This window comes from Pogona vitticeps, chromosome 4 (assembly GCF_051106095.1).
Source record: "Pogona vitticeps strain Pit_001003342236 chromosome 4, PviZW2.1, whole genome shotgun sequence".
NCBI classification, from domain to species: domain Eukaryota; kingdom Metazoa; phylum Chordata; class Lepidosauria; order Squamata; family Agamidae; genus Pogona; species Pogona vitticeps.
The window spans coordinates 203,003,438-203,030,799 of NC_135786.1; the positions used below are offsets into that span (position 1 = coordinate 203,003,438).

General features: G+C 37.9%; 1 long non-coding RNA gene across 1 annotated transcript in view; it reads left to right on the top strand.

The window, feature by feature from the left end:
* Positions 1-27,362, top strand: part of LOC144589356 (uncharacterized) — a 54,816-nt gene extending 27,454 nt beyond the window's left edge. The window contains exon 2 of the long non-coding RNA XR_013545447.1: positions 642-27,362. This is a non-coding gene — a long non-coding RNA (uncharacterized LOC144589356). The remainder of the gene's footprint in view (positions 1-641) is intronic.

A 27,362-nucleotide genomic window follows, 5' to 3' on the forward strand; every position in this document is an offset into this window, starting at 1 on the left:
TAGGTTATCTTAGGGTGTTGACTAAATTGATAAACAATGTGAGAAATGCTCCAGGATTGAAGGGACCTGAGTCATATTATTTTCTGTTGATTACATGATGAAGTCGTCAATATTAATCACCTTGAGTTTTACCTCCTAAACTGTAGCCTTTTCCTCTGCTGCTGGGGCTTCTACTTTTTTGAATCAAATGCATTTGGATCTGTTTAGGCAGTGTGATCACTTGAACTGATGTGGAAAGGGTTTTAGGTGTACTGTTTCAAACCATTCCAGCCTGCAACAGCAACAGTGAAAGAGGCAAGGCACCAGGGAAACCGGCTGCCATTTGAATTCTCTCTTCCCCACACTTCTTTCCTTTCCTTTTCTTTTCAAGGCTTCATAATCTAACAGTAGGCTAGTTAGCTGATCGAAGGAGAAAAATAGTTTAAATAAATTAAATAATTTATAGTTAAGACAGAATACTGTATTCAGTATGTCTCTTCATGTCAGTCTCATCAATAAATAATACTTTTCAATCAAAAATATGTAAGTAGCTGATGCGTAAGTATACATGAGTGTCAGAAAAGGAAAAAATATAATATCTTGTATTTCCTAGTACATATATTAAGCCTACTGGCAATAAAACTTGTTTAATAAACACCTAGGTGAAGACATACATAATGTGACGGTCAAAGCTGCAGATGATAATAGTAACAGAAAGATCTGAAGACAACGCAATGGGCAGTAGTAAAAGTGGAAAAGACCTTATTAAATAAGAGTCTTTGATTGTAAGTAGCATAATTTTTTCTTGTATTTACACTACATGAAAAAATATTGACAGTTCCCATATATTATTACTTCATAATACTAACTGGTTAGAATTGGAACATCTGTTGCACTTAACTGTTGGAGAATTCTAGCATCTGAACTGAATGTGAAATACAAATCTAAAATTCAAATTTGCCAATGTGGTATTTACAGAAAAAATTTTTTTTCACAATAATGGAAATATTTGGCTGCAGGCTAATGTAGTTCCCTGTCCCCCTGGCTGTGAGAACTGCTTGAATACTAATAAAATATAGCAGCCATTGGATGGCAGTATTTCCACAATAAAATAGAGAACATAGTGCCACCGAACTGGCAAGGATTTCTTTGACTTTGGAACTAGACACATTCATCAGTGTAGCTGTTGTGTGCTAGAACATCTATGTATTTTTCTGTATGTAGCTTGTAAAATTTGAATTGCCATCAGAAAGATGGTGAAATAGCAGAGAGTGTTCTGTGTATTTTGTGGAAAATGTTTATAAAACACTATGTGAATGGCTTGACTAAAATGTTTAAAGCAAGTTATTAATAATCTGAACTGCTGTAATGAAAAACACTGTGTGTGTAGGTTCATAACAACCTTTGGGCATCAATGACTTGGGAAGTGACTGTATTATCAAACCATGTTGTATTGACACAATGAGTTTTTTTGGACATGGATCTCCTTCTCATTGAAACAGCATAGCAATAAACCAGTTACAGTATGTTCCTTATATTCCATAGCAGTGACAGAAGATGGTCTGAGATGAAGAAAATATCCTGGATGACCACAAATGAGCCTAAATTAAAGACATATCTGATCCCTTATAAACAGACCTAGTGATGCTGTGACTATTCCAAAGAATAACATATATAGAAGTTGATCATTAAGGTCTGCAAATTCTACAGCAAGCATCACATTTCAACTGGCAGTTTCCTGTGCATTTTCAGAGGTCTTGCTGACGAATATTTTGACAGCTATCAGACACAGTTTTGCAGTTTTGAGAAAGTCTTCTCCTATGTCTCAAACAGCTCAGAAGCAGCTAAAACATGTCAAAATGGTTCCTTGCAGCTAGTAGAATGCCCAAGATGCCTTTTTCATATATAGAAGAAAAACCTTTTGCAGGTTGGGTATAATGGAAGACTATGGTGCTCTAGTCTAGGATACAATGGTGCATGTGGAATTTCCTCTGGACCTCTGAAAGTTGCCCCTCTATGATTTAAAACAAATAAGGAATATAATGTCTATTCTTTTTTAAAGTGCACATTCCAAGATGGTTATTCCATTTATAAGAACAGTAGTTTTCAAAGTGATGTCTATGCAACTTAATCTAACATCCACATAAAATTATTCTGCTCTCCCATCTCTAAACTCTCTTCCCAGATATGGCATGCTGCTGCTCTGTTTGCCTCTTACAAGAATAATACCAACTGGTAATAGGAAAGCCACAGGAAATAGAGAGTATGTCTGCTGGAGTGAAATGTTTGAGACTGGCAAAGATAAGTCCTGGCCTTTATTGTGTTTCTTAAAAATGCAAAGCACCATGTAGTCAATAGAGCTGGAAAGAAAAATGTCATTGGTGTCTAATGAGTGATTGGAGCAAACCTGCTACTGATAGTAAATTTAAAATGAAAACATCTGTATTTCTTTTACTTGAGTATACATGCTAGCTGTACCTGTGCTACCTTTCAAAAACCTTTTCTTATGCCTCCTGCTCCTAATTATAATTTCAACAAAAGGTGGGGAAAAATACATTTTATGCTCATAATTTGAGCCAGGTTTTAAATCCAAACAGATGGTTACGGTAAATAGACCGTGGAACAGCTGACTCATGAGATGATCAGCTGTATTTAAAAGAGGAAAGCCAGAGCAGGGATCATCAGATTATCTCTCAAGGAAGTCTCTAGCTGCCTGTAAGAATATTTGCAGGATGATAAACACTAGTCTAATGGGAATAAGATGTTTGTTTTGTGGGAGTGAACATCATCATACTTGCAGCAAGCAAGTATGTTTTTCAGAAGTTTTAATGGCCAAACACATTTTCCAAAATTAAGAAATGATGCAATATGGGATAATCATTTTCAGGTTTCTAGAGTTATGAGGCTGGCTGGCTAGCTCAGTGAGTTGGGTAAGCAGATGCTGGGAGTTCAATTCCCCACTGTACCTCCAGGGAGGAGAGCCAGACTGTGTGGCCTTGAACAAGCTGCACAGATCTAGAGTGACACAAGAAGAAAGGAATGGTAAACCACTTCTGAGTTCTCTCTACCTAGAAAACCCAAAAAAAGTCAGAATTGACTTACAGCACATTCTTATGCTTATGCTTTGCCATTCAAGTTTGAATTTTTCAATGGAAATTACTTGTCAAGTAGAGGCAGCCTAAAGCAAGAAAATGGAGAATGAAGAATTGAATTGCACGTGTTCTTTACATTCATATGCAACCAGTTGGTTGGGGAAATAAAAATTTGCAAAAGTACAGAATATGAATAGGAATTTTAGGGTAGGTTATTCAGGTTTTTATTTATTTATTTATTTATTTATTTATTTATTTTATTTATATCCCGCCTATCTAGTCGATAGACCACTCTAGGCGGCTTACAACATGGGATACCACAATAAAAACAACAGAATTACATAAAAGAAAACTTTCAACAATTGGATTAAAACATTAGGAAAGAAAAGAGGAGGGGATCAGGAATTAACTAGGAGGGAAGGCCTGCCGAAACATCAATGTTTTTAATTGCTTTTTGAAAATACCCAGTGAGGGGGCCGCGCGAATATCAGGGGGAAGGTTGTTCCAGAGGCGAGGAGCTACCGCCGAGAAGGCCCGATTTCTTGTCTTTTCCTTCCGGGCCTCCCTCGGCGTTTTTCTTTAGGAATGGTGCCAAAATTGAGATCCTTAATAGAAGTTCTCAGGTAATGAGTATGGTACTGCCCAGAAATGAAAAATAAGAGCCTGCCCATATCTCCTATGTGTTCATTCACAGAATCACTGCAAAATCTGTATAATGCTCAGACAGATTTTCTATCTGGTTCCAGAATATTCTTTTCCCTGCGGTTTTTCATTGTACATATATAAGCACCTGGATAATAGTTTTGGGAGGGGACTAAAATGTTAATTATGTCTGGCTAATCCCACTGTGACTGTTTTGAAGAGTGGCCTCCTCATTGGTTTAGGATGCCTTTTTTCCTGTGCAGTCTTGGTAGGAAAAAGAGAGAGAGACAGATAGAGAGATTTTCACCAGGGTGAAGAGTGTACTGTTAGGGAGACTGTACTTTCTCAGGCAGATATATGGGATATTACCAAAGGGCAACATGTAGTAACCTTGTTTGTTTGTGAGATTTTCTGCCTCAGATGCCAAAATAATTTGAGCAGTATTGGCAAATTTTCACCTTGACATTGAACGAGAAGGATTTGCTTCTGCACCTCATCAGTAAAATGTCACCTTTGCAAAGTAGCTCACCAAAATAAAAACAAATTTTAAAATTCAGACAATACAATAAAATGTAACTTACAAGTAATTAAAACAGCAATGTATTTATTTCTTAAGAATGTAAAAATCTCTTTAGGCAAAGCTCAGTTATTATTCACCACTTCTGTGGTTTATAAACGGCATTGTACAGACAACTGCTGTTTTATTCGAGTTTCTGATTGTCTAACCCAGTTGGAGAAATGACATTTTAACATCTTCAGTTGAAACATCATAAGACAAAATTCAGAAAGCAAATAAATTTTATTAAATCATTTTAGCGGCCTGGAAACATCTAGTTTGTAATGAGTTTGTCTAGCATGTACTAATTATATTTATCTCACTTCATGAAAGAAAATTCCCAGATAAAGAGGGGCCTTGATATCTGTGTTCATTTCCTTGTATTAGAAATGTTCAGTAGATATGGTAATGGATTTGATTTTCAAAGTCATTTCTTGCTGTGAAGAAATGCTATCATGAACCACTTGATGGCAACAAAGTAATTCAAATGAGAGCTGAACTATCAAGAGCCTTACATATGAGGTTTCTTCACAATCAAAATGACTTCTGACATGTAAATTCATCATAGGCAGTTCTACACCAGAGAGAGGCATAAATCATCTTATAGTAGTACTGAGAGGGTTTCCATGGGACTAATCTCTAGGTAGAAGTGATATAGATATAAATAATGTGCTAGTTATCAACAACTCTACCCATTGGAAACATAGGTTGCAGGAAAGAAAAAAAATCTGAAATAGTTGAATATTATTTTATTCTAATTTGCACTTTGTGTGATATTCCATTTTATACATAATGGCTGAAATCCTGTTGTGCAACATTATGCCCATGTAAAACCGATGAAGTCATCTGCCATAGCAGTATTCTGGAATTTAAAATTTCCAATTCCACCCCTCCCTTGAAGGTTCCGAGGCTTCGTTGAGATCCCTTTCATAGTGGGCAAGCTGTTGGGGGGGGGCACAGGATGGAGGAGACTGTAATTTCTGAAAATTGCTGGTGCTAATAAATTATCCTATTAGCAGCAAATTCTGCTGCTAATAAGTCATGCCATCAGTGGCAGGTCCCTCACACAGTGGCCCCTAGCAGCATCCAAACAGTGAAAAGGACCCCAGACTAGCCTTGGAACTTTGGCAGAGATGAAAACAAAAATGTTCCTCTTCAAAAAAACTGCCATGGTTGATGCCAGTATCAGCTTTGTGTGGCATGAAGTTGCACATAGTTGCACATAAGGATTCCATTATGTAGCCAGGTTTTTGACTTTTGTACAATATTCTTTGTGTGTGTATTTTTTTACTGTACTCTTATTAAAATGTTAGAAAAAAAATACCCTTGTAAATAAGAATTTTAATGCATAAAAAAGAATTAGAAATCAGTAAACCACTGCCAGCTGTGACAAAAAGTAAACGGAAAACTCTCTTGCCTCACTTTCAAAAAAATCTGGTGGGGAGTGGTTAGTTTCAAGGTTTTATAAGTAATTTAGGAATTGAATCTTAGGACTTTTCTGAAAGAAAGCTAATGGGCTGAACCTTCTTCCTCTGAGTTCTTTACAACCACACATGTTTGCATATACATCCCTACCTTTGAGAAAAGAAGGGTAAAGGCAGCAGGAAGGACTTTCTTGAGCCAGGAGAGTCTTGATTTCTCTTTAATCAGCCCTAGTACCATGAAGTTGCTCCTCAGAGAGCATGGGGCTTGCCTTTCATCCCAAATTGAAGAGTGAAGAAACAACATGCCATTCTTTCTGGTGGACAACAGTGATTCTGCACATGTTCAAGAACATCATTTTAAACAGAAGCAGAAAATCTTACATCTAGTAAGTGTTCTCCAATACCAGTGGTTTCATTTCATTTCAAAGTTTAGGAGTGCTTGTTTAACAAGAGGGTGGCAGAGAATCAGTAAACCCAGTGTTGACCCAACACTCAGTTTCAAATTGATCTGAACATAGTTCAGACTAGATATGGTGTTTTGCTGACTGTAGAAATGTTTCTTTTGATATTCCCTAGTGCTGAACTGCCTCTCTCTTTAGTAGCATTTCACAATACAATCCTATACAAACATACCAAGAAATAAATCCACTAAATTCCCCAAGATAAGTGCATATGAAATTAATGTTGTAAGCTTGCTTTCTATGGCCTTTGATGCACACTTGAGTGTGTTAGGATTTCCTCTTCAAAACTATATGTGTTCAAGAAGGCTTTGCAAAACTAGAATTGACCTTCATTTTTATCAAAATGCCCCTCTTGGGCCTAAGATAGCTTTTGAGGGGAGCATAGCAAAATTGCCTCTGAAGCCCATTTAAGGACATAGTTGGCCTCGTTGAATAAAATAATATGCCCTCTGGAGCACAGGGGTAGACACACAGAACCTCCAAGCATCTAGAAATTACCACTTCTAGACTAAATGCAGAAATAATTCTAATATAGGACCTGAAAATTTGCAGTGTTACTTGATGGAATGAAAACAAATTTGTTAGATCAGCAGACTTTGGGTCTTTTAAATTTTAGGTGCACACACACATCATTACTAGATAGTTATTTGAGAAATAACGGTATGTATATGTGAAATTACCAGATTTTGCTAATAAGAATTGTCCAGGTGTAGAAATCACTGGAACTATTTGATCCACAAAATCAGAAATAATTACATGGTTGCCAAAATAATCCAAATGTATATAATCCATATATATAGCATAGTATTTCTTGTCTAATTTGTTATTACGTAACTATCAGCCTGTTATTTGGAGACAGGAGATAAAAATTGCATATTAACAACAGGTATTTGTTATCAGTTGTTACATGGTGAATTTCTCGCATGAATTGCCATAACACTAAATAACTACTGTGTTTCCCTGAACATAAGACAGGGTCTTATATTAATTTTTGCTCCAAAAAATGCATTAGGGCTTATTTTCATGGGACGTTCTATTGTTTCATGTGCAACAATCTACATTTATTAAAATACAGTCATGTCTTCTTCTTCTAGTTGCTGCACAATGGTGGAGGGTGTAGTTTCACTTAACTGGAGCTTATTTTGGGGTAGGGCTTATATTACGAGCATCCTGAAAAATCATACTGGGGCTTATTTTCAGGTTAGGGCTTATTTTCAGGGAAACAGGGTATGCAAATAAGCCTTTTTGGCCACACCCGTCCCTTTAGTCCTTTACCTTTGGGGAAATTGTTGCTTCCCCTTCCATTGGATTTCATTGTTCTACCAGCAGAACCCCTGGTGCTGCACAGGGCACCTACCTGGGGAGATTTCATTTAAATCAGATTGATTTAAATCACAATTTATTTTTATTAATCTGTATTTTTTGATGATTTAAATAAAAAACATGTTTAAAAATTTAAAACATGATTTAAATTGAGGTTTAAATCAATTTGATTTTTTTTAAAAAAATCATTGATTTTTATCCACCCAGGCACCTACATTGCATGTCAACTTTCATCTTGTCCCAGAAGCAGCTCATATCAATGGTTATTTAGAATTCAAATAACCATTTGAATTCGAATTTCTTTTTAGAAAGGAGGATGCATAATCCCTTTACTACCTAGTTTTGTTGACCCATTTGACTCTGGGGAACTACTCCAGAAGATGTAGTTGGAGCATGTTGGCTTTAGGTACTCATTAGTCAGAAAAAACTAGATGTAACAGGAGTGAGTGACAGTAATTATTCTTGACCTTATAAGTTATGTACAAATGATATGCTGGATTACAAATGATCTATAGATCCCCATTCACTCTATAAGTGTACTAGCTGGAGGACATGATATTATATTGCATACAAGAATATACTAGACAATCTATACTTAATAGCTCTGCCTGTAGTTCCCAGTTCTTGGAATCCCTTTGCTACAGATCTTTGCCACTAATACTTAACATAGCTCATAGGGCTATGAGCTGATCCTGCTGATGTTTCTGTTGGCATCTGAAATCTTGTTGTTCAAATGTCAGTCCATTACTTGGTTGCTGAACATTTAAGAGCTCCCTAGGATTTAAACCTGAAGGCTGCAGTGAGTTAGCACTGCTACCACTAGAAAGACTTTTAATAACCAGCTGTTCTGGAGCTGCAGAGTAAAAACACTGAGGTTTATTCAGGGACTTTCAGCAAGGCCTTGACCTCTCTTCTTTTGAAATGTCCCTTCCAGCCTTATAGAACATAGCATGGCAACAGTCTTGTTTACAGCAAGCTGTAAAACTGTACAATATACTATTTTTTAATAATCAAGAAGGGGGGAAAGGAAAGAAGAATAAGTAAATAAGTACAAATGATGGAATGATTGGATGGTCTCAGAAGAAAGAACTTTTGTGCCACATGCATGATATTTGACTAGTTCAGTGGCCAGGGGTGGATACGTGGATGTTTCATTTTCATGCTACCAAAAGAAGCATGTTTGGGCTGTTGTGCTCCTTGAAAATTTCAGGATTGTGAAATGTGCATCCTTTCTTGAATTACTTACAAAAGAACAGCTTCTCTTTTCTGTGTACACTTGAAAGATTTGATGATTAGGAACAATCTCATAAAATGTGTTACTATCTAGATAAAATACCAGAGTGATAACTGGAAGTTGAGTCATGGCAACTAGACTTCTTTCTTGTTATGTTGAAATGTTTCACTACTGATCCAAGTAGCTTCTTCAGTCTGAGGAAAGTTGGTAGGAGATTCCGACTCACCTCAGACTGAAGAAGCTACTTGAATGAGTAGCAAAATGTTTCAATCTAACAAGAACGAAGTCCAGTTGCCATGACTCAACTTCCAGATAACCACACCTGGATGACTGAGAATCTTCACAGACACCAGAGTTATAAGTAGCGGAAGACTGGCTGGGTCTTCCACTGAAGTCACCAGAAAAAATGAATGAACAAATTAATTTCAGATGAATGGAAACAGAAAGAATGAGTGTTTTTCTTACAAGCTGTTGGACAACTTTTCATATAAGAAAGGTCTGAATTATCTTTCTTGTTCACTATAACTTCTCTTACATACTATATAACATATTTGTGCTGCAAAGCAATCCATAACTAATGTTTAGTATTATAGGAAACAGTTACCAAGCAACAGAGCACTCTGACATCAACATTGACTTTGTCCCCTGCCTCCCAACCTCCCAAAGTCAAGCCTTCAGCTCTGACATTCATTCCCTTGAGCTTGAAGCCATCATCAACCAAATGGAAGGCATCAACTGACCAGCCCTCTGCTACAGAGTCTTGTCTACCTAAGAAAGATAAATCTCTGAAGACTCTTCCAAGGCCATGTCAACACCTGACTCCTCAAGCACCCACTGAGTCCGAAGACCTCATCTGCACTGGATCTCTTTCTGATGATGATCAACCGTCTCCCCACCCTTCCCAGTCTCCTGATTGGGACCACTGTATGGACTGACCCCAAAACCAGCCTCCTCTCATCTCCAATAGAATTGATAACCTCTATCAGGTTCATTATCCTGATGCTGTATTTCTGCAAAAGCAGCCTACCCCCAACTCTATTTTTGTAGAGGCATCTCAGTTTCACTCTCAACATTGACAAAAAGTCATTTCACCTAACAAGGACAGTCGATGTATTGGGTCCATGGCCTGCTGGCTCTATTCTTCTGCAGCTTTTACAATGCGAGTTGCTAATTAACGAGGAGCCATGGGTATGTATCAGAGTTTCTTATGGGACAACATGTCTCCTCTCATTAGAAGCCCCACCTGAGGACAAGCAGATCTTAACACAAGCTTTCCAACAAGAAAGCCTGTTGGTGGACAAACAACAAAATCTAATGGCACGCCACATTGTTGATGCCGCTTCTAAATCTATGGCTACCTCAGTTGCACTCTGCTGTTTTTCTTGGCTTAGAACAGCAGGCTTTACAGAGAATGCTCATGCCTGCATCAAGGACTTTTCCCTTTGATAGTACGGGTTTGTTTAATGCAGAGACAGATGACATTTGGGAAAACATGCAGAAGAACTGGATGGCTGTGAGGCACTGGGGAATATATCCTCCATACCAACAGTGCCCACAACACACACGGTGGTGTTGTCCTTAAACCTCTGTTAATAAAGTTAGCACAGGGGGTGTCCAATACCAGTGAAGCCATCAGAGATCTGCCAACATATCTCTGTTATTTTCTTTAAGTATACAAGCCTTGTGACAAGTCAAGCACTCTTGTACATAGCAAATATATCTTCATCATTCATTATGCTTTGGTTTGAACAAGTTCATGCTAGTACTGGACTAAAAAAATGGGATTGATAATGTCACTGTTTTGTTAAGCAGTGCTCAAGGCAAAACTATTATTTGATGTCTAGTACATTCCATTGTATCTTCACAATACTCTGTGTCAGAGGAAGCTTTTCTTCCTTTCAGTCCTCTCTCAAATTCTATAAATGCATTTGAAGAGGCAAAGCATATACAACCAAATAATATACAACCATGTCCATGCATTCAGAGAAGAGTTTTGAAATTATACACACAATGACTTTTAGCAACATTTGTTATGAATGCGAGAGGTTGGGTACATAATATTCTGCCTTTTGCACATATGTCTGTGTGCCCACCCATTCATTTGTATAAATGTTTGAAAGGGCCAATGTCCTTTATAAATTGAATGCATTTTCTTTTCTCATTATTCTTTGTCTAGAATGGCCTTACATTGTAACTGGAAATGTTAAATTTTTAAATCCTTAATTTCCCAATTTCTCTCTTTCTCTCACTCATTTTCTCCCTCTCATTCTTAGAAATATACATAACTCATAGAGCTGCATATTAACTTCAGTTCCCATTCCAAATGATGTAAAAACATGGAAAGATGTTATGGTCAGAAATAATTGCAGGAAACTATGGAAAGTGTTTTCATACCATTTCACACATTTTTTGTACAAAGGGCTGTACACATAATGTAATATTTGCATAGCAAAATGTCAACATAATTATGGTACAGGTGAAAAGCATTTATTTAAATAACATTTCACTCTAAAATCAGGAGGGGGAAAGATTACTTACCTTTATGACGCTCCCTCTGTTTCCAACATTTTCCCCAAAGAGTGAGTGCCTGCCATTTGCTCTCTGTTATCAGGGAGCAACAGGGCATATGGCATTTTTTGTACTGTGAACATGACAGATGAGGCTCATTTATTTATATAATACTTCAGCTGGATAGAGTGATTTGTAGAGTTCATGTTATTCATCTTTATATCCACCTTGTATGGATGTATTTTATATACAAAATATCCCAGTTCTGCAAATGGTGAGCAGAGGATAAACAATAGTAATCTACAGAAGACCATCTATCTCTCATTGGCTACTGTTGCTCAAAAAGATACATTTGGGGGTATTGATCTTTGGCTGCCTTAAGATTCAGTCTTATGTTATTTACTTGTTTTTAATTATTTTGTTTTGTTGTTAGTGCCACTGAGTTTAAGAGGACTGATTTTTCAATTAAATATCCATAAGTTATGTTGATAGACTGAAGTCCTATTTGTGAGTCTAGCCCAACTCCTACTAATTCAGAAAACCTCAACACTGTAGCATCCCCAGCAGTAGGTGATTTGATGTCTAGAATTTTTTTAAACACTGTCCAGTATGTTTCTACAGTTGGAGTCTACTATTGACCATCCAATCAAGGAGCAGATGAACTCTTTGAAAAACAAAATGCAAGAATTTCAAAGAGATACAATATAGTAGTAAAGGGAGATTTCAGTTATCTTGATAACCAACATTCCCTCTAATTTTTAGCCTAGCTGGGTGGGGCTCTTTCCCTCATGCATGCAACTCTGCACCTCATGTAGGGTTCTGTCGCAACCAGAATCAAATGGAATGGAAACGATCACTGTGGCTGCATGAAGGAAGAGGAGCCATGCACAGAGGGAGCACAGTCGCACACTCTCATGCTGCCACACACCTTAGAGGAAACCTTGCTGATAACTATTGGGAGACAAATTCTGCCAAATATGGTTCTTCCAAGAAATTCCTGGCTTGTATTGCTGATAACTTTCTCCTACAAAAAGTGGAGGAAGAAACTATAGGGTTAGTTATTCAGTACTTGATCCTAACTGATAGAGATGACTTAGTGGAAGAAGTAGCAGTAAGGGGAACTCTGGGTGAAAATGGCCATGTCCTACTTAATTCTTAATTTCAAAGGAAACAAAAGGAGAGCATAGCCACACGTGTATGCTGGATTTTGGGATATCTTGTTTTAATAAACACAGAACAATAATAAGTAAGTCACCTGGCAGAAAATCCTGCCAGGAATAGGAGTCCAAGACAGGTGAGAGTTTCTTAAAGAGGAAATTCTTAAGGCACAACTACAAACAGTTCTAACAACAGAAAAAAGGTGGAAGAAAGAAAGAAAGAAAGAAAGAAAGAAAGAAAGAAAGAAAGAAAGAAAGAAAGAAAGAAAGAAAGAAAGAAAGAAAGAAAGAAAGAAAGAAAGAAAGAGAGGAAGGAAGGAAGGAAGGAAGGAAGGAAGGAAGGAAGGAAGGAAGGAAGGAAGGAAGGAAGGAAGGAAGGAAGGAAGGAAGGAAGGAAAGGAAGGAAAGGAAGGAAAGGACAGACCGACCAAGGATTTACAAACCTTGGTTCACAAAAATGACACATATAGGAAGTAAAACAAACGGCAGTCTATAAAGGAAAAGTACAGACAAGTAGCAAAGAATTGCAGAAATGGCATTAGAAAGGCAAAAGATGAGAATGAGCTGATGTTAGCAAGAAATGCTAAAAGCAAAAAAAAAGCATTCTGCAAGTATGTGCATAGCAAAAAGACAAAGAAAAGAAATAGCAGATCAGCGACTCAGAGGGGATCGAAAAATGAGAGCAGACAACAAAGAAAAGGCAGAAGTGCTCAATTCCTACTTTAGGTCGGTCTTTCGGAGAGGCTTGCATGTCTGTCATTCAGCTGTTTGCTGCCTCTCACTTGGTCCCCTCCTCTTGACAGCTGATCAATGGAGGTAGTCAATGAGGAGATATGCTAGCACTCTTCAAATACTTGAAAGATTGTTATACAGAGGAAGGGCAAGATCTGTTCTCAGTCATCCCAAAATCGAGGACATACAATAATGTTATAGAAAGCCAGATTTTGTTTGAATATCAGGAAAAACTTCCTAACAGTTAAAGCTGTACACAATGGGACCAACTACCTCAGGAGGTGGTGAGCACTCCAGTGCCAGAGGCTTTCAAGAGAAGACAACCATTTGTCAGATATATTTTGATTTCGATTCTTGTATTGAGCAGAGGGTTGGACTAAATGGTCTTAAAGGCCCCTTCCGGCTTCATTATTCTATGATTCTATGCAAAGTCTGTTCCAATATTGCATGTTTCATACAATTGGAACACTTTTTCCAATGTGGAATCTAAATTATTTTATTCAGGTTCTGCCCTCAGGGAAAACAGCAAACGAATTTCCCCACCTTTCAGCATGCTAGTTCTTCAGATGGCTACTTTGTTACTCTTTGATCATTCCTCCTCCAGGCTAAACATGCTCCATCTCTGTAATGTTTGCTCAGACTACAGCCCTCCAACATCTTTGCTACTGTTCTTTGGACACATTCCACTTCATCAATGTCCTTTAAAAACTGCCCAGAAACTGAATATTGTGTTCTAGGTAGGCTCTTATCAAAATGTGCTACCATTAATTCTGTGCAATTGATTCTGCTTACCTGAATTGAGAATGTTACATTTATGTCTTTGTTGCAATTAATTTTGTTAGTTTTTGCCAAGTTCTTCATTCTATCAAGATCACTTTGGATATAGATTCTGTCTTCTGATGTAGTAACTACGTACTTTGGTGTCATTTGCCGATTTGATAAATATCCTTTTAAGTAAGCACATTTGAGTCAGGTTGCTTGAGCTGCATCTTCTTGCATGGCTGTGCCCTGCATTTGCTGCTTATGTATCTGAACTGATTCACATATGCACGTTGTTTACCACTTGGTGACTGCAGCAGAACATGTGAACAGTGTTCACTGAAAAGTGTCAAAGAAATTAATGGGTGGCTTAAAGAAATGCTGGGTGCCACATGTGACCTTTGAGGGCCATCTGACATGTTCACTCCCGCCAACCTAGCGGTTCGAAAGCATGCAAATGCAAGTAGATAAATAGGGACCACCTCGGTGGGAAGGTAACAGCGTTCCGTGTCTAAGTTGCACTGGCCATGTGACCACGGAAGATTGTCTTCGGACAAACGCTGGCTCTATGGCTTGGAAACGGGGATGAGCACCGCCTCCTAGAGTCGAACACGACTGGACAGAAATTGTCAAAGGGAACCTTTACCTTTACCTTTTGACATGTTCAAGGTAGCTATGGATAGCCACAATTCCCAAATGTGAAAAATGTCTTTTAAAGTGGCAAGGAAATGGGAAATGGTTCAACCATGGCTTCTCCTCCCTCTTCTACAGTGCTTTTGTTTGTCTGCCTCTAGAGTCGCTGGTTTGAAAGAATACGGGGAACATATGCTAATCTTTAATATATAATGTGTGTAGGAGGGCAGATTATCTGCTGGACCTTTCCACTATTATAGCTAGAACTGCCTCCTGTATACACCTACACATCTTCCAAAGCAAACTAAGCTTTCTTCTGCTCTACTGTGGGTAAAAATGTTAATGAATAGACCTGATAAAAGGCACTGTCACAATAATATCCCCTTGCCTCCCTGCTGAGATTGTTCAGGTTTCCCTTTGCACTTGTACTGCATTCCTCCCCAGCCTATGTAGACCAAAACTAAAATCTTTACTACAGAATAAAGTGGAAGTAGACCGTTTAAGGAGAAAAGGGGTTAGAGAGCAATGGTTCAATTGACCACTGCTCTTTTGGATCTTATCTTGACAATTACATCAATTAATTAAAACCTCTTTCAGTTAATTGTGTTCTCTTTATTGGTTTTGTACGTTTCTCCTAATACAGAGGCCTAAAGAAAGCCAGACCATGATATATATAGCTTGAAAGCACAGCAGTATAACATTAACATACAATTAAATTGATATCATTTTTTAAAAAATGGAGCTCAACTAAAGAAATAAAGCTTTGAATGAGAAAAGCACAGCAGTCTCCCCAAAAGCATTTTTATCAGCAGCTATCCTATTGCCAAAGGCCTGCTGGACTAGAAAGGGTAATAGTTAGAAGCCAGGCCAACACTCTGGAAAATTGCAGCTGTTAAGGGCCACAGCATTAACTACTAAGTACTGTTGGGCAAAAAATATGGTATGTATCATATGCTGGGGTTGCTTCACTTTAGAGTTGGCAATGCCAGTTATCAGATTGGGTTTAACACCTCTATTTTTACCAGGCATTTTCAGGTGGGGGGTGGAATTTAGCATAACTTCAGCAACAGTGAATGCGTAATGGCTTGACACATTTTTGTTGAAAATAAGGAAATGGAATAGCAGAACAGTTTATAAGCATGTAGCATGAGCTGTGTTTACTGGAAGCAATCCTATGTGTGATTAGACAAGCAGTAAATGAAGACACACAAAAAAACTGTGAAGCTAATACAAAACTGTTTTAATTCCTGTGTCTTTCCATTGTTAGACCTGCATTATATTGAAGGTTCAAAATGTTCTTTTTATTAGTCTTTGCACTAGTGTGTTTAAAGGGATATTAGTATAGTCATTTAGCAAGTGATAATGGTATTTCTACACTATGCGCATTTTCGTTTTCTCATTTATGTATACCGAACAACAATTAAAAGATACCAGAACCATTTTCTGGTTGGGTGACAACTAAAGTGGAAAATTAGTACAGGAAATAAGTCTCCTACAGTACAACTAGTACAATCACTTCTACTAATAATTCTGGGCTGTAGAAGGGCTACCATTATTGAATGACCAATAAAGAGCAGTACATTTTTGGAAATTAATTTGGCTTTTTTTCCCCTAGGAGGAAAAATTTAGGCAACAGCTACCTGGGGTCACTGAAAAAGCCTTCCTACTTGCCATTACCCTCAGAGCTTAAGAATGAGAGGTCACTTGAAGAAGGGCTTCCCCAAATGACCTTGAGGACCTATATATATTCGCACACTTATCTAAAATATATATGTTTACAAGGACAAAATGAAGGCATGGAAAAACATCCAATAAAGTGCAAAATTATCCTTAAGTCAAAAATTCATTTTGAACCTGGAATCAACTGAAATATTGGAGCAGAAATTTATTATTTGTCAGGAGTTCCTTACTAAGCACTTCCCCTTCCCTACTATATTTGTCCCCATATTGGTGATTCTCTTCCAACCCACCTTCAGTTCACTTAGATCGGAAAGCTAAATGAGTCTCCATGTTTGGTAATGTATCTATTGGAACACAGCTGTCCATAATAAATGAAAGAGGGCCATAAAAATTTCTTAAGTTTTATCAAATCAATGCTAGGGAGCACAAGTGCACGGGTTGTGGAATAAATGGCTTTCTGTATTTTTATTGCCTTCACTGATATCCCTTCCATCTACAAATGTAGATGTCTTCTTGAATTCAGAAACATCAGCGATGGCTTCTGCGCAGTGTTGTATTGTGTATTTCATCATGTCATTTCTTCATCCACTGAGATAAAAACCTGTCAACAAACTGAGGTTCTTCTGCCAGACATCTCTATAGAAAGCACAGATACCTATTCTGATTTATCCAATCCTGAATCTGGCCAGTGCATAAATTTGGAAACACTTATACATTAATATGTTATGAATCCTTCAATGTATATTTAGTCTTCGTGAAATCCAATATTTTGTTTTGTTTCTCAAAGCATGGCATAAAAATATTTTTAAAAAAAATGAGAGAAAGCTAAAGATAGCATTCTGTCAGACTGATGGTCCCTAGCACTATCAATCAAAAGATATTATGGATATATTGCATTTTTTTTCTTAACAGGTTTAAGCAGATTTAAGGTAAAGAAGCCTGCCAACCTAGCAGTTCGAAAGCATATAAAATGCGAATAGATAAATAGGTACCACCTCAGTGGGAAGGTAAAATGGAATTCCATTTCTAGTCGCGCTGGCCGCGTGACAACGGAAACTCTCTTCGGACAAGCGCTAGCTCTACGGCTTGAAAACGGGATGAGCACCGCCCTCTAGAGTCGGACATGACTGGACTAAAAATGTCAAGGAGAACCTTTACCTTTACCTTTAAGGTAAAGAAGAAGTGATGGGAAAATGTAAGAAAGAAATCAGAGACATCATGAACTTCTGTAAATGTGATAAACAATTGCAAAGTAAAGCCTCATCTGCAAAAACTCATGGAATACGATGCCAGAATACAAGCATTAAAAATACACCGCTATATGGAGGAATTGAGAAAATGGTGTGCAGCAATAAAATATTTAAAAGGTAGTCATACACACTCATGCACAGTAGTTACACTTGCGGTTCACTGGTAATACTGCAATACTGCAGTGAACACTTTGCTCACAACCTGAGTTCAATCCTGGGCCGAGGTAACCAGCTTGAGGTTGACTTAGCCTTCCATTCTTCCGAGACTGGTAAATTGAGTATTTAATTAATGGACTGAGGGGCAATTTGTAGCCTACACAATTAAATTGTAAACCACCCAGAGATTGCTGTAAGCACTATGGGGTGGTATATAAGCAGCACTCTTTGCTTTAGCTTTGTCAGAAAAATGAAACCTTGTTGCAAATCAAAATGTGATAACACAAGCTTCGGTTTAAAAGACCATTTTCCTTCTGAAAGAGAGAGAGACAGAGACAGAGACAGAGACAGAGACAGAGACAGAGAGACAGATTGATTGATTTCATCTTTCTCCCAATACAGGGAACTGAGGCTTCCAAAATGGCAGAGCATCTATAGCTAATAGTTGCAGTTCAGTTATAGTACTACAAATATAGGGTGTTACTTCACAGTAAAAATACTATGCTTAATGCCACAGTTTGACAATGGAACCACATGATTAAAAAATGAGGGCTTGATCCCACTGACAATTAAACCTGCTGCTGTACTGGGTTCTCCTAAAAAATTAGAATTGAAATATTAGCATACACCTGATGTATATGCATGCATGGAGCATTGTGCCAGAAGAGCAAGTTTTTCTGCTCCCCTGCTAGAGGTCAATTAATTTGGGGGCCCGATGTGGAATCAATTCCTTGTATGTGAACACCCCATGTGCTTTTGAAAAAGAGAGAGAAAAACACCAGACATGCAAAAAAAAAAAAAACAGTGTGTAAATGTGTGTGTAAATTTATGAATACATACTTTTATAAGAATTGCTCAGAATTCATTTGCCATTCGTAACATAGAGTGGTCAGAAGGCCAATGTGCTGCCTCCTCCTCCTTTACTTTTCTTCTTCTAGTAATGAGCATCCCACTGCTACAGTCACCACTACCCATCCACATTCTTCACTTCTGGCATGGCATGGGGTGCTTGGAGGCACACAGGTTTGCACATGGCTAGATATACACTTGTGTATACAGAGAGGTGATGAAAGAGCAGTGATGGCAGAGAGACATCAGGACAGTGCTCATCAATTCATTTCAGATGGCAAGAGAGCTTCAGCTGGTCCTGTTCTCAATTGTTTTGACATCTGAGAAAACCAAAGGTGTTAATCCTAAACTACACTAAAGAAATGAAGAGAGCTTGAACTAATCAAAAGTGGATTACTATCACAAGAGGTATGAATTCTACTTCATTCTGGCGTTCCAAGCAAATTCCTGGGCTTAGAAATCTAAAATTCTATGTGTGTTTTTTTGTACTGGGCTCTACTTTGTGTATTACAAAATACTAAGACAAAAGTGTTTTCTAAAACAGTAAACAAAGAAGAAGTATATCTTGCAATGAGATTGGTCCTAGTGAACAATCATAAAATGAAAGCAATCAAGTCTGCAAAATGTGGGGTGAATCAAGCTTGTTCTAGAACAATGAGAGATCTTTCCTCATGTCAGGGAGCTCACTTTCTAATAAAGTGCTAACCATATTGCCTAGTCTAGTATGTGGCCATGTAAATTTAGAAGGTGGTACGACAAATGAATTGCTATCTAATACGCCATTATTCCCAGAAGCAGAATATTTTGTAATGACGGTGGACTCTACCTCACTTTTACAGACAATTACCTTGGGAGTAAATGACCTCAGATATGGGCATGTGACCTATGAGACATCAAATCCGAGCTCTACATGACTAGGTCGTTTTGGAAGACCTGCCCTTGGTTCAAGAGAACAATTATTTTGGACTTAGTACATTCTTGCAATCTAAAATGGAAAATTTTACAAGAAATTGTTCAGTAGTACAGAGTTTCCATTTCAAAAGTAGTTTCTGGCCTCCAGTTTATTGGTTGAAGTATGCTGTTATAATTTAGAAAGCATGTATCTTTGCTAATGGAATTGGTTTTATTATGAGTTTTGTGGAATACATAGATAGGAAGATTATTGTTCTTTTAAATCAGATATTGATCTTAGCAAGGGTATAAGTAAAATGGGTTATAGTTTCAGTCTTGTGCCCACACACTTAAGTATAAGCCTTCCTGAACTTTAATTGGACTTACTTCTGAGCAGAATATTACATATAACATAAGCAACCAATAGAACAGGTCCAACCTGAGACAATTTACTTCATGAAGCAAATGACAAAATGATACATTTTACTCCCTCTGGTTAAAAAAACAACTGGACTGGTAGTTGAGTCTTACTTTAGTACTGTTGAGAATAGTGTCCTCCATTGAAGCTGAAATAGGCTGGTTTATTGGGTCCACTATAGGCGGTGACAAACTCAGTTATATCGTTAGAAACTGGAAAACTGCTGGTGATGACTGTGGTGCTGCTGTCCTCCAAGTAGCTGTTGCTGGAAGTGGTTGCCTTAACTCTGCCCAGTGTTAGTGCCACTGTTGACATGTAATCACAATGCCTCTCATATTATGATATCTGTGACACTGCAGCAGGACAACTGTAATTAACATAATTGGAACAAATTTAGAACATTTTGCTGCCCTTGAAAATGTGATCAAATGCTAGTTGTGTTGCATGTTCTTTGTTAAGTACAGAAATGCTGTGTTTGAGTAGTTTTGATGGAGATAAATGTTTCATAATGTTGACCGGTATCAGACATTTCAAATAGTTTTTCTCAAAGCATATCCTGAGCTCTGCAATTCTTACGTATCTGTGTATCAGTTTCTGAAAGGAGAAGGAAGTCCTTTGGAAGTGTCTAAACACTGGCTCTCAACTTCGAGCCCCAAGATTTTCTTGTATTAGAACTCCAAAAAATCCTGGCCAGCACAGCTAGTGGCGAAGGCTTCTGGGAGTTTTAATCCAAGAACACAAGGCTGAGAACAACAATATGTTTAGAATGCCTTCTGAATGTCACATGATTGGCCATTAGTAATTATCCTATCAGAAATGACTGATGATTAATAACTAGGCATTAAATTGTAATATGAAGCTTTGTCAAAGGGATGATTAAATAATTACTGGAATATTGATTTAATGGATAACCCATTACATCTGCAAATACATTAGTCAATGGCTTTTGAACTGAGTACATTACAGTCTCATGCTAACAAAATCGTCAAATAAAAGTAGGTTAAGTGTATATGCCTTCTTTAACACAAAAAACCCTGGAAAGCTATTTGCATGAGCAGCTGTGTGTGTCATCAGCTGCATAATGCATGTATCCGAAGTGGGAAAAAGCTCCACATTTACCCCATCATTTGCATATTATAAGGTACACATCTTTTAAAATTAATTCTCAAAATGCAGTGTGAGAGCATGATGTGTGAGATTGCACTTATTTCCTTCCAACTAGTAGCAATTCCTTCCCCCCCAAAATTTCCTTTCCGTTCCTTTCCTTTATTTTCCTCTCTCTCTCTCTCTCTCTCTCTCTCTCTCTCTCTCTCTCTCTCTCTCTCTCTCTTTTTTTTTTTTTTTTTTTTTGAGAATGAGCTAAGGTTTGCATAACTTCTCCGTTCCTCTGCAAATGATACTTGCCACAACATAAATCATGGGATGACTTTTATTTGGAATGCAACCAGGGGTCTATTGTTTGGGAAGCACTGCAGGAACTGCCTGGCTTTTAATCCCTATTTTAGGAATCAATGGAATGACAGCTACTGCACTGTATCTGTTAAAATGGAAGAGCCTCCAGGCCCAGATTCATGCATACTCTGAAGAGTATAGTGTGGTATTGCTTGCTTGATTCCTTTACTTAGACTGTGGTCACATGAGATAAATGTTTTCTAGTTCTTCCGATACTTTCCATACCTCTGTTGTATTGGATTGTGGTCACATGGTTTATATCTCAGGACAAATGTCCCAAGAACTTTTAGTGGTACTGATTTATTTCCTCCTACTTGAATTGTCATGGCTGGAGTCCTGGTGGAATTTTAAGGAACTAGAACTACAATACACACCAGTTTCTTTCAAAACAAATCATAGTTTCGCATTATCCACACAGTTACACAGGCTTTGCTTCAGTTTATGAAGCATGTGCGTGTTACATGCTGTCAAGTTGGAATTGACTTATAGCAACCTTAATAGGGCTTTCAAGGTAAGTGTCATATTTAAGGAGTGGTTTTACCAGTTCAACTCCCCCAGTGAGTTTCCATGGCTGAGCAGGGATTCAGACCCTGTTCTCCCAATTCCTAGTCCATCACTCTGTTCACTGCACCACACTATGAAGCATAGACTGGCCTTTTTCTGAAATTCTTTAGTGCATTCCAGTAGCCAGGAATATTTGTGATGTGATATTGAGTGCCTCTTATTTTTTGGACTCCAGCTTGAGTAGCCGGCATTTCTTGCTCCATAGTATCACTTTGCTTGCATTGGCAATTAAAGCAATGATCCTATAGTTACTGCACTCCTTGGTGTCTTCTTTCTTGGGAACTGGAATAATGTATATTGAGCATTGCCAGTCTGTGGGCAATTTTGTTTTCCATATTTGTTTGCATATTCTTGTTATGATTTGACAGATTCCATCTCTGTGGCTTGAAATAGTTCTATCAGTATCCCATTTACCTCTGGTGATTTATTTTTTTCCTAGTGCTTTCAGAGTAGCTTTCACTTTGCTTTCTTGAACAGTAGGTTCTTCATCATAGGTTTCCACTTCGAAGAAGTCTGCCATCCTTTTATCTTCACTGTTGGTCATTCAGCATTCCTAATCAAGGCTTAAATTTCTGTTTGATTTCTTGTTTCAGTGGAATAAATGATGTATTAACATTCCAATGGGAACCAACAAAGCAATGCCTAGAACATTCACCTAGCTACTGAATACTTCAGTACTGAAGCCCCCAGTGTGTGGAATCATTCCATAATTAACTCCAAGCCCTTTTAAGGATTAAATAATTAATATTTGTAACACATTTTGAAAATAAAGGAGGAGTTGTGAGCCTTCCATATTAGAACTATTAGTTATTTTTTCATGAGCAAAAATTATAGCTTCCAATAATGTAGGAAATGATGAATTACAAGTTTAGTAATCTTTTACCCTTAGGTATAGATAACAGATCTGCAACAAAAGCTAAGGTGATTTAGTGGAAGGGAAATGCAAAAGTAAAACTGCAGCTGAATGAAGATCTAAAGGGCAAATATCTCTAGCTGTTTCATTTAATTTATGACAGACCTTGTACCTAGTGATAGTGTCATTTCAACACAGTGATGATGAGTGCCGGAAAAGGCTTTGTGGTTTGATATTCATACCTAAAAATAGAGCTGAATGCCTATCAAATGTGCCCTTTAACTTCTCCCCCCCGCCCCACCCCCATTTCTCTCTAAGCATTTAGCCAAGCGTTTGGGATCACCATAAATCAGATTACAAAATTCTGTAAACTACAAAACTCTCTTAAGGCTACATTGGATAAAAACATACTATATGAAACATGTCATTGTGGATGAGATTTCACATCTTGGTTCATCTCTGAACCAGAAGAAAAAAGAATCATTTAGGATAGTTTATACAGTATTTCAAGATTTGCTTGCTTTAAACTGAAGCCATTACTAAAGGCACTGTCAATTTACCACTCTTGGTTTGCTATCATTGGTATAGCTGGAATTACACTGAAGAATTAAAATGAGGCACTATATCCAATTACATTTACTTATCCCAGTTTTTAAAAGTGTAATATTAGTTGGTAGGGATTAGTTATCCTTTCATGGTGGAGCAATGAGGTAATTGATTTAGATAAACAGAGGTTATGGTGGATTTACAGTGTTTTCGAAGGATGTTGTGAGGTTCCATTGGTAAAATAAACTATATTTATTTGTACAAACATTCAGTGAATTTGTACAGCATTCAGTTAATAAGCAAGTGTTCAATTAGCATTGCATTTTATGCCAATGTTAGTTATATAATTTGAATTATTGTTTAGTTATATAATTTGAATTCTATAATTCAAATGAATAGTAATATTAGCAGCAGTGGTTGTGGTAGATTATCATCATCATCACCACCACCATTCCTTCCATGGACACAGGCCTAGATGTGGCGGGGGTGCTTGCACGATTCAATTAGGTTAAGAGCTATGCTGGTGGAATTATCACCAGAAGAGTCTCCCCCAATACTTCTGATCATCAGGGTTCTGGTCAAGCTTTGTACCAACTGGGACACTGTATATTGGTGATTTCATGATAGCCCTGGAAGCCCTGTTTTCCCCACCCACTTCACCTTTCCAGTTGTTTTCTCTGCATTCCTCATCCTCTACTCACACAGGCTCAGAGGTTAGGAGCTGCCTTCTTGCCAACTAACAACCTGGAAAGTAAGTTTGCTAATCATCTAGATGTGTGATGCATAGAGCCTGTAATGAAGAAATATGAGTTGTTTACCTGTAATCTTCTTCATATAGTCATCTGTGGGTTCATACATCCCACCCTCCTCTCCTCTGGCACCACTAGAAGTTGTTTTCCTGCTGTTCTCTTGCAATGGAACAGGATCTTGTTGGGAGCCCCAACTATTTATTCTGGATGGAGTTCCCACTTCTACTTCAGCCCTAGAAAATCAATCTTGATGTTGCTGTGTGTGCGCAGGATAAAAGCCAATTGTGTGTGTGCACAAGCACCACTAAAGACTCATGGTTACAGGTAAGCAACTTGTTCTTCCTTGACAGTTTCTTGCTATTTTAGACAATTAGTTGCCATACCAGGTAATAGTGATCCATCTTTGGGAGAAAATTATTTTCTTCCCCATTACTGTATGAATATAATGAAAATTTGCCTGATTTAGGTTATAGTCTGTAAAAGCATATTATGGCCTTCTATATGCAGAAACACACTTGATAATTAGTATTTCTAACACTTGCATGCTGAGGCTCAATTTCCTCCCTGTGAAATTATGAGCCCCAGAGGAACAGCTCCTGCTACCTTTCATTATAGGAGCAAATGTACAGCGAGACTAAACATGCTAATTTCAGCTCTCATAATGCAGCAGAGAAATATTTTACAAAATAATCAGGAACAAGCCACCAAAAATGACTATAGAGTAATAACTGTAAAAACAGACCACTGATTTCTTTTCTTTCTACTTTGTGTTGAAGGGTGTGTTTATTGTATTGTATCGGGCATATTACTTTTTAGCTCTTTGCATGTAATACCCTAGTGTTCATTTGCTTGAAAGTCAGTACAGAAATATTTAAAATAAGTGAATAATAAACAAAATAGTCTTTTTATCTGCATACCCAGACATAAGATGAATATAAGCCAAATTGGTTGTTGTGGGTTTTTCGGGCTTCTTGGCCATGTTCTGAAGGTGGTTTTTCCTAACGTTTCTCCAGTCTCTGTGGCCGGCATCTTCAGAGGACAGCAAACAAAACCACCTTCAGAACACGGCCAAGAAGCCCGAAAAACCCACAACAACCATTAGATCCCGGCCCTGAAAGCCTTCGCGAATACATAAGCCAAATTCTTCTTGAATCTGATTATTTACTGCAAATCATTTTCTCTGTATAATCCTACTGCAAAAAAAATCAGAGTTGTTGCCAAAGCTGTTGGAACACAAGTCTTTGTACATGCTCTAAAGCTTGTTTTTTCTGCATTCAGAGAATAAGGCCTTCAGGGATTCCAATGCAGTGTAAAATTCATTTTATTCAAAAACTTTATAAGCACTGGACTTATTTCTTTCCTCCTGCTGCCACATCCATGTATATCAAGTTACACATTTTAGATTGTAAACCGGAGGGCAGAAAGTGTCTTAGCAGTTATTTTGTAAGTAGCTCTGGGGTGCTTTTTGGCTTCTGGGTGAGGTGTAAATGATATATTCATATGTACATACATGACCTGGATAAATTATTCTAGTAGCAGGGGAATCACTTCCTTCTACATCCCTGGATCTTTTATGCTTACAAATATTTCTAAACTGTTCAGCATCCAACTGTCCATCAAAGATATCCAGTCTAGAATTTACTACTACATTCTATTGTACACATACTGTATACATAGGAGCACAACATGGATAGTAGCAGGAAATCTGATGGAAGCTAGAGCTTGGGAAAGTTATTTAAAAACAAAAATCACAGAATCCTCACCCAGTATGACCATTGACCAGTGGATTCAGGGAATTGTCATAAAAAAGAAGGAAGGCAAAACTGAAAGCTCTGATATAAAGCTATCTAGAGATGAGTCTAGGGCTCTTTTAGAAAAGACACATTTGTTGCTAAAAGTAAAATTAAAGATAAATTTATAATATATTAGTAAAGGCTTATCTCAGATGTAGGGAAAGGAAGGAGTGCGTGCATGCGTATAGGAAAGAGACGGAGGGAAGGAGGTGGCAGGAAGCCAAAGGCATCTATTTCTGGTGGAGAAAGGAGGGGAGGCATGTAAAAGTAGAACTCTAATCAGAAGGAAAGAGAGAAGGATTCTATACTCGTATATTACACATATCCTTCTGACATGTGATCCTGTCTCTTCAGGGTGTGGATGTTATCTTTTCCTCCTTCTGTTATGTGCAAAGGTAGCAGCAGCTGCTGGGTCAGGACCTACAGTTCAGAAATAAGGGAGTAAATACATATCAGACTGCAAAAGTAGGCATTCCCCAGCTATGGCAGGAGTGTTTACCAGGTGCGGATTATAGGACAACCAGGTACAGTAAAAGGAATATGAAACTAGCTGGATAGCTCAGTGGTTTAGGTGTCTGGCTGTGGAGCCAGAGGTTGGGAGTTTGATTCCCCACTGTTGGGAGTTTGATTCCCCACTGCCATGGGCAAGCTACACAGTCTCGGGGGGAGAGCAGAAGAAGGGAATGGTAAACCACTTCTGAGTACTCACTACTTGAAAACCCTGAAAAGGGTCAACATGAGGTGTAACTGAGATGATGGCACACTGTTGTGGTTGTTGTTCAAAAAACACCAGGCACAGTCAAAAGTATAAAACATTACATAACAGATACAAGTTTATCCAAAAACCTAATATGTTAAAAATTGGTGCAGTATGTATGCTGTTCCTAATATTGCCGATTTTTGTAGCTCTGATGGTGTGGTTTCTGAGATCTGCAACTGTTTATAGTACTGTGTCAAATGTTTTGATATTGTTCCCAAAGCACCAAAGTCTATGGGGACCACTGAATTGTGTTTCTTCCAATGAGGTGAAATGAGAGGTGAGATGTTTCGATTCTGCGGTCTTTTTACTTTGTTAGTTTTTCCATTTCTTTATTTTCAGCTCTGGCATCCCATGGAATTGCAATGTCAATGATCCAGACATTTCTTCATTCTGTTATTACTATGTCTGGTGTGTTATGTTCAAGGTGTCTATCCGTTTGTATCCAGAAATCCCACAAGATCTTGACTTCCTTATTTTCTGACACCTTCTCTACCTGATGTTCCCACAGATTTTTGGAGGCTAACAAGTTATATTTTTTGCATAATGACCAGTGCACTAACTTTGTCATTCTATCATGTCTCACTTTGTAATCTGTGCAGTCTTCGAATATTCACAGATAACGTGTGACACCGTTTCATCTTTTTCTTGGCAGAGTAAACAAATTGCTGTTAGCAGTAATTCCTTGGATCTTAGCTTTCTTCATGTTGGTTTGGAATGCTTGTTCTTGAGCAGCAAAGATCAAGCTTTTGGTTTCTTTCTTAAGGGTCCCCAGTTTTAGCCATGTCCATGTTGAATTATGATCATGCTTTCCATCAACATTTCTCAGGTGTTGTCCATGTAGTGGTTTATTTTTTTCCAGCTGTTTAATTTCTTTTCAAATTGTTGTTTCTTATATTGAGCC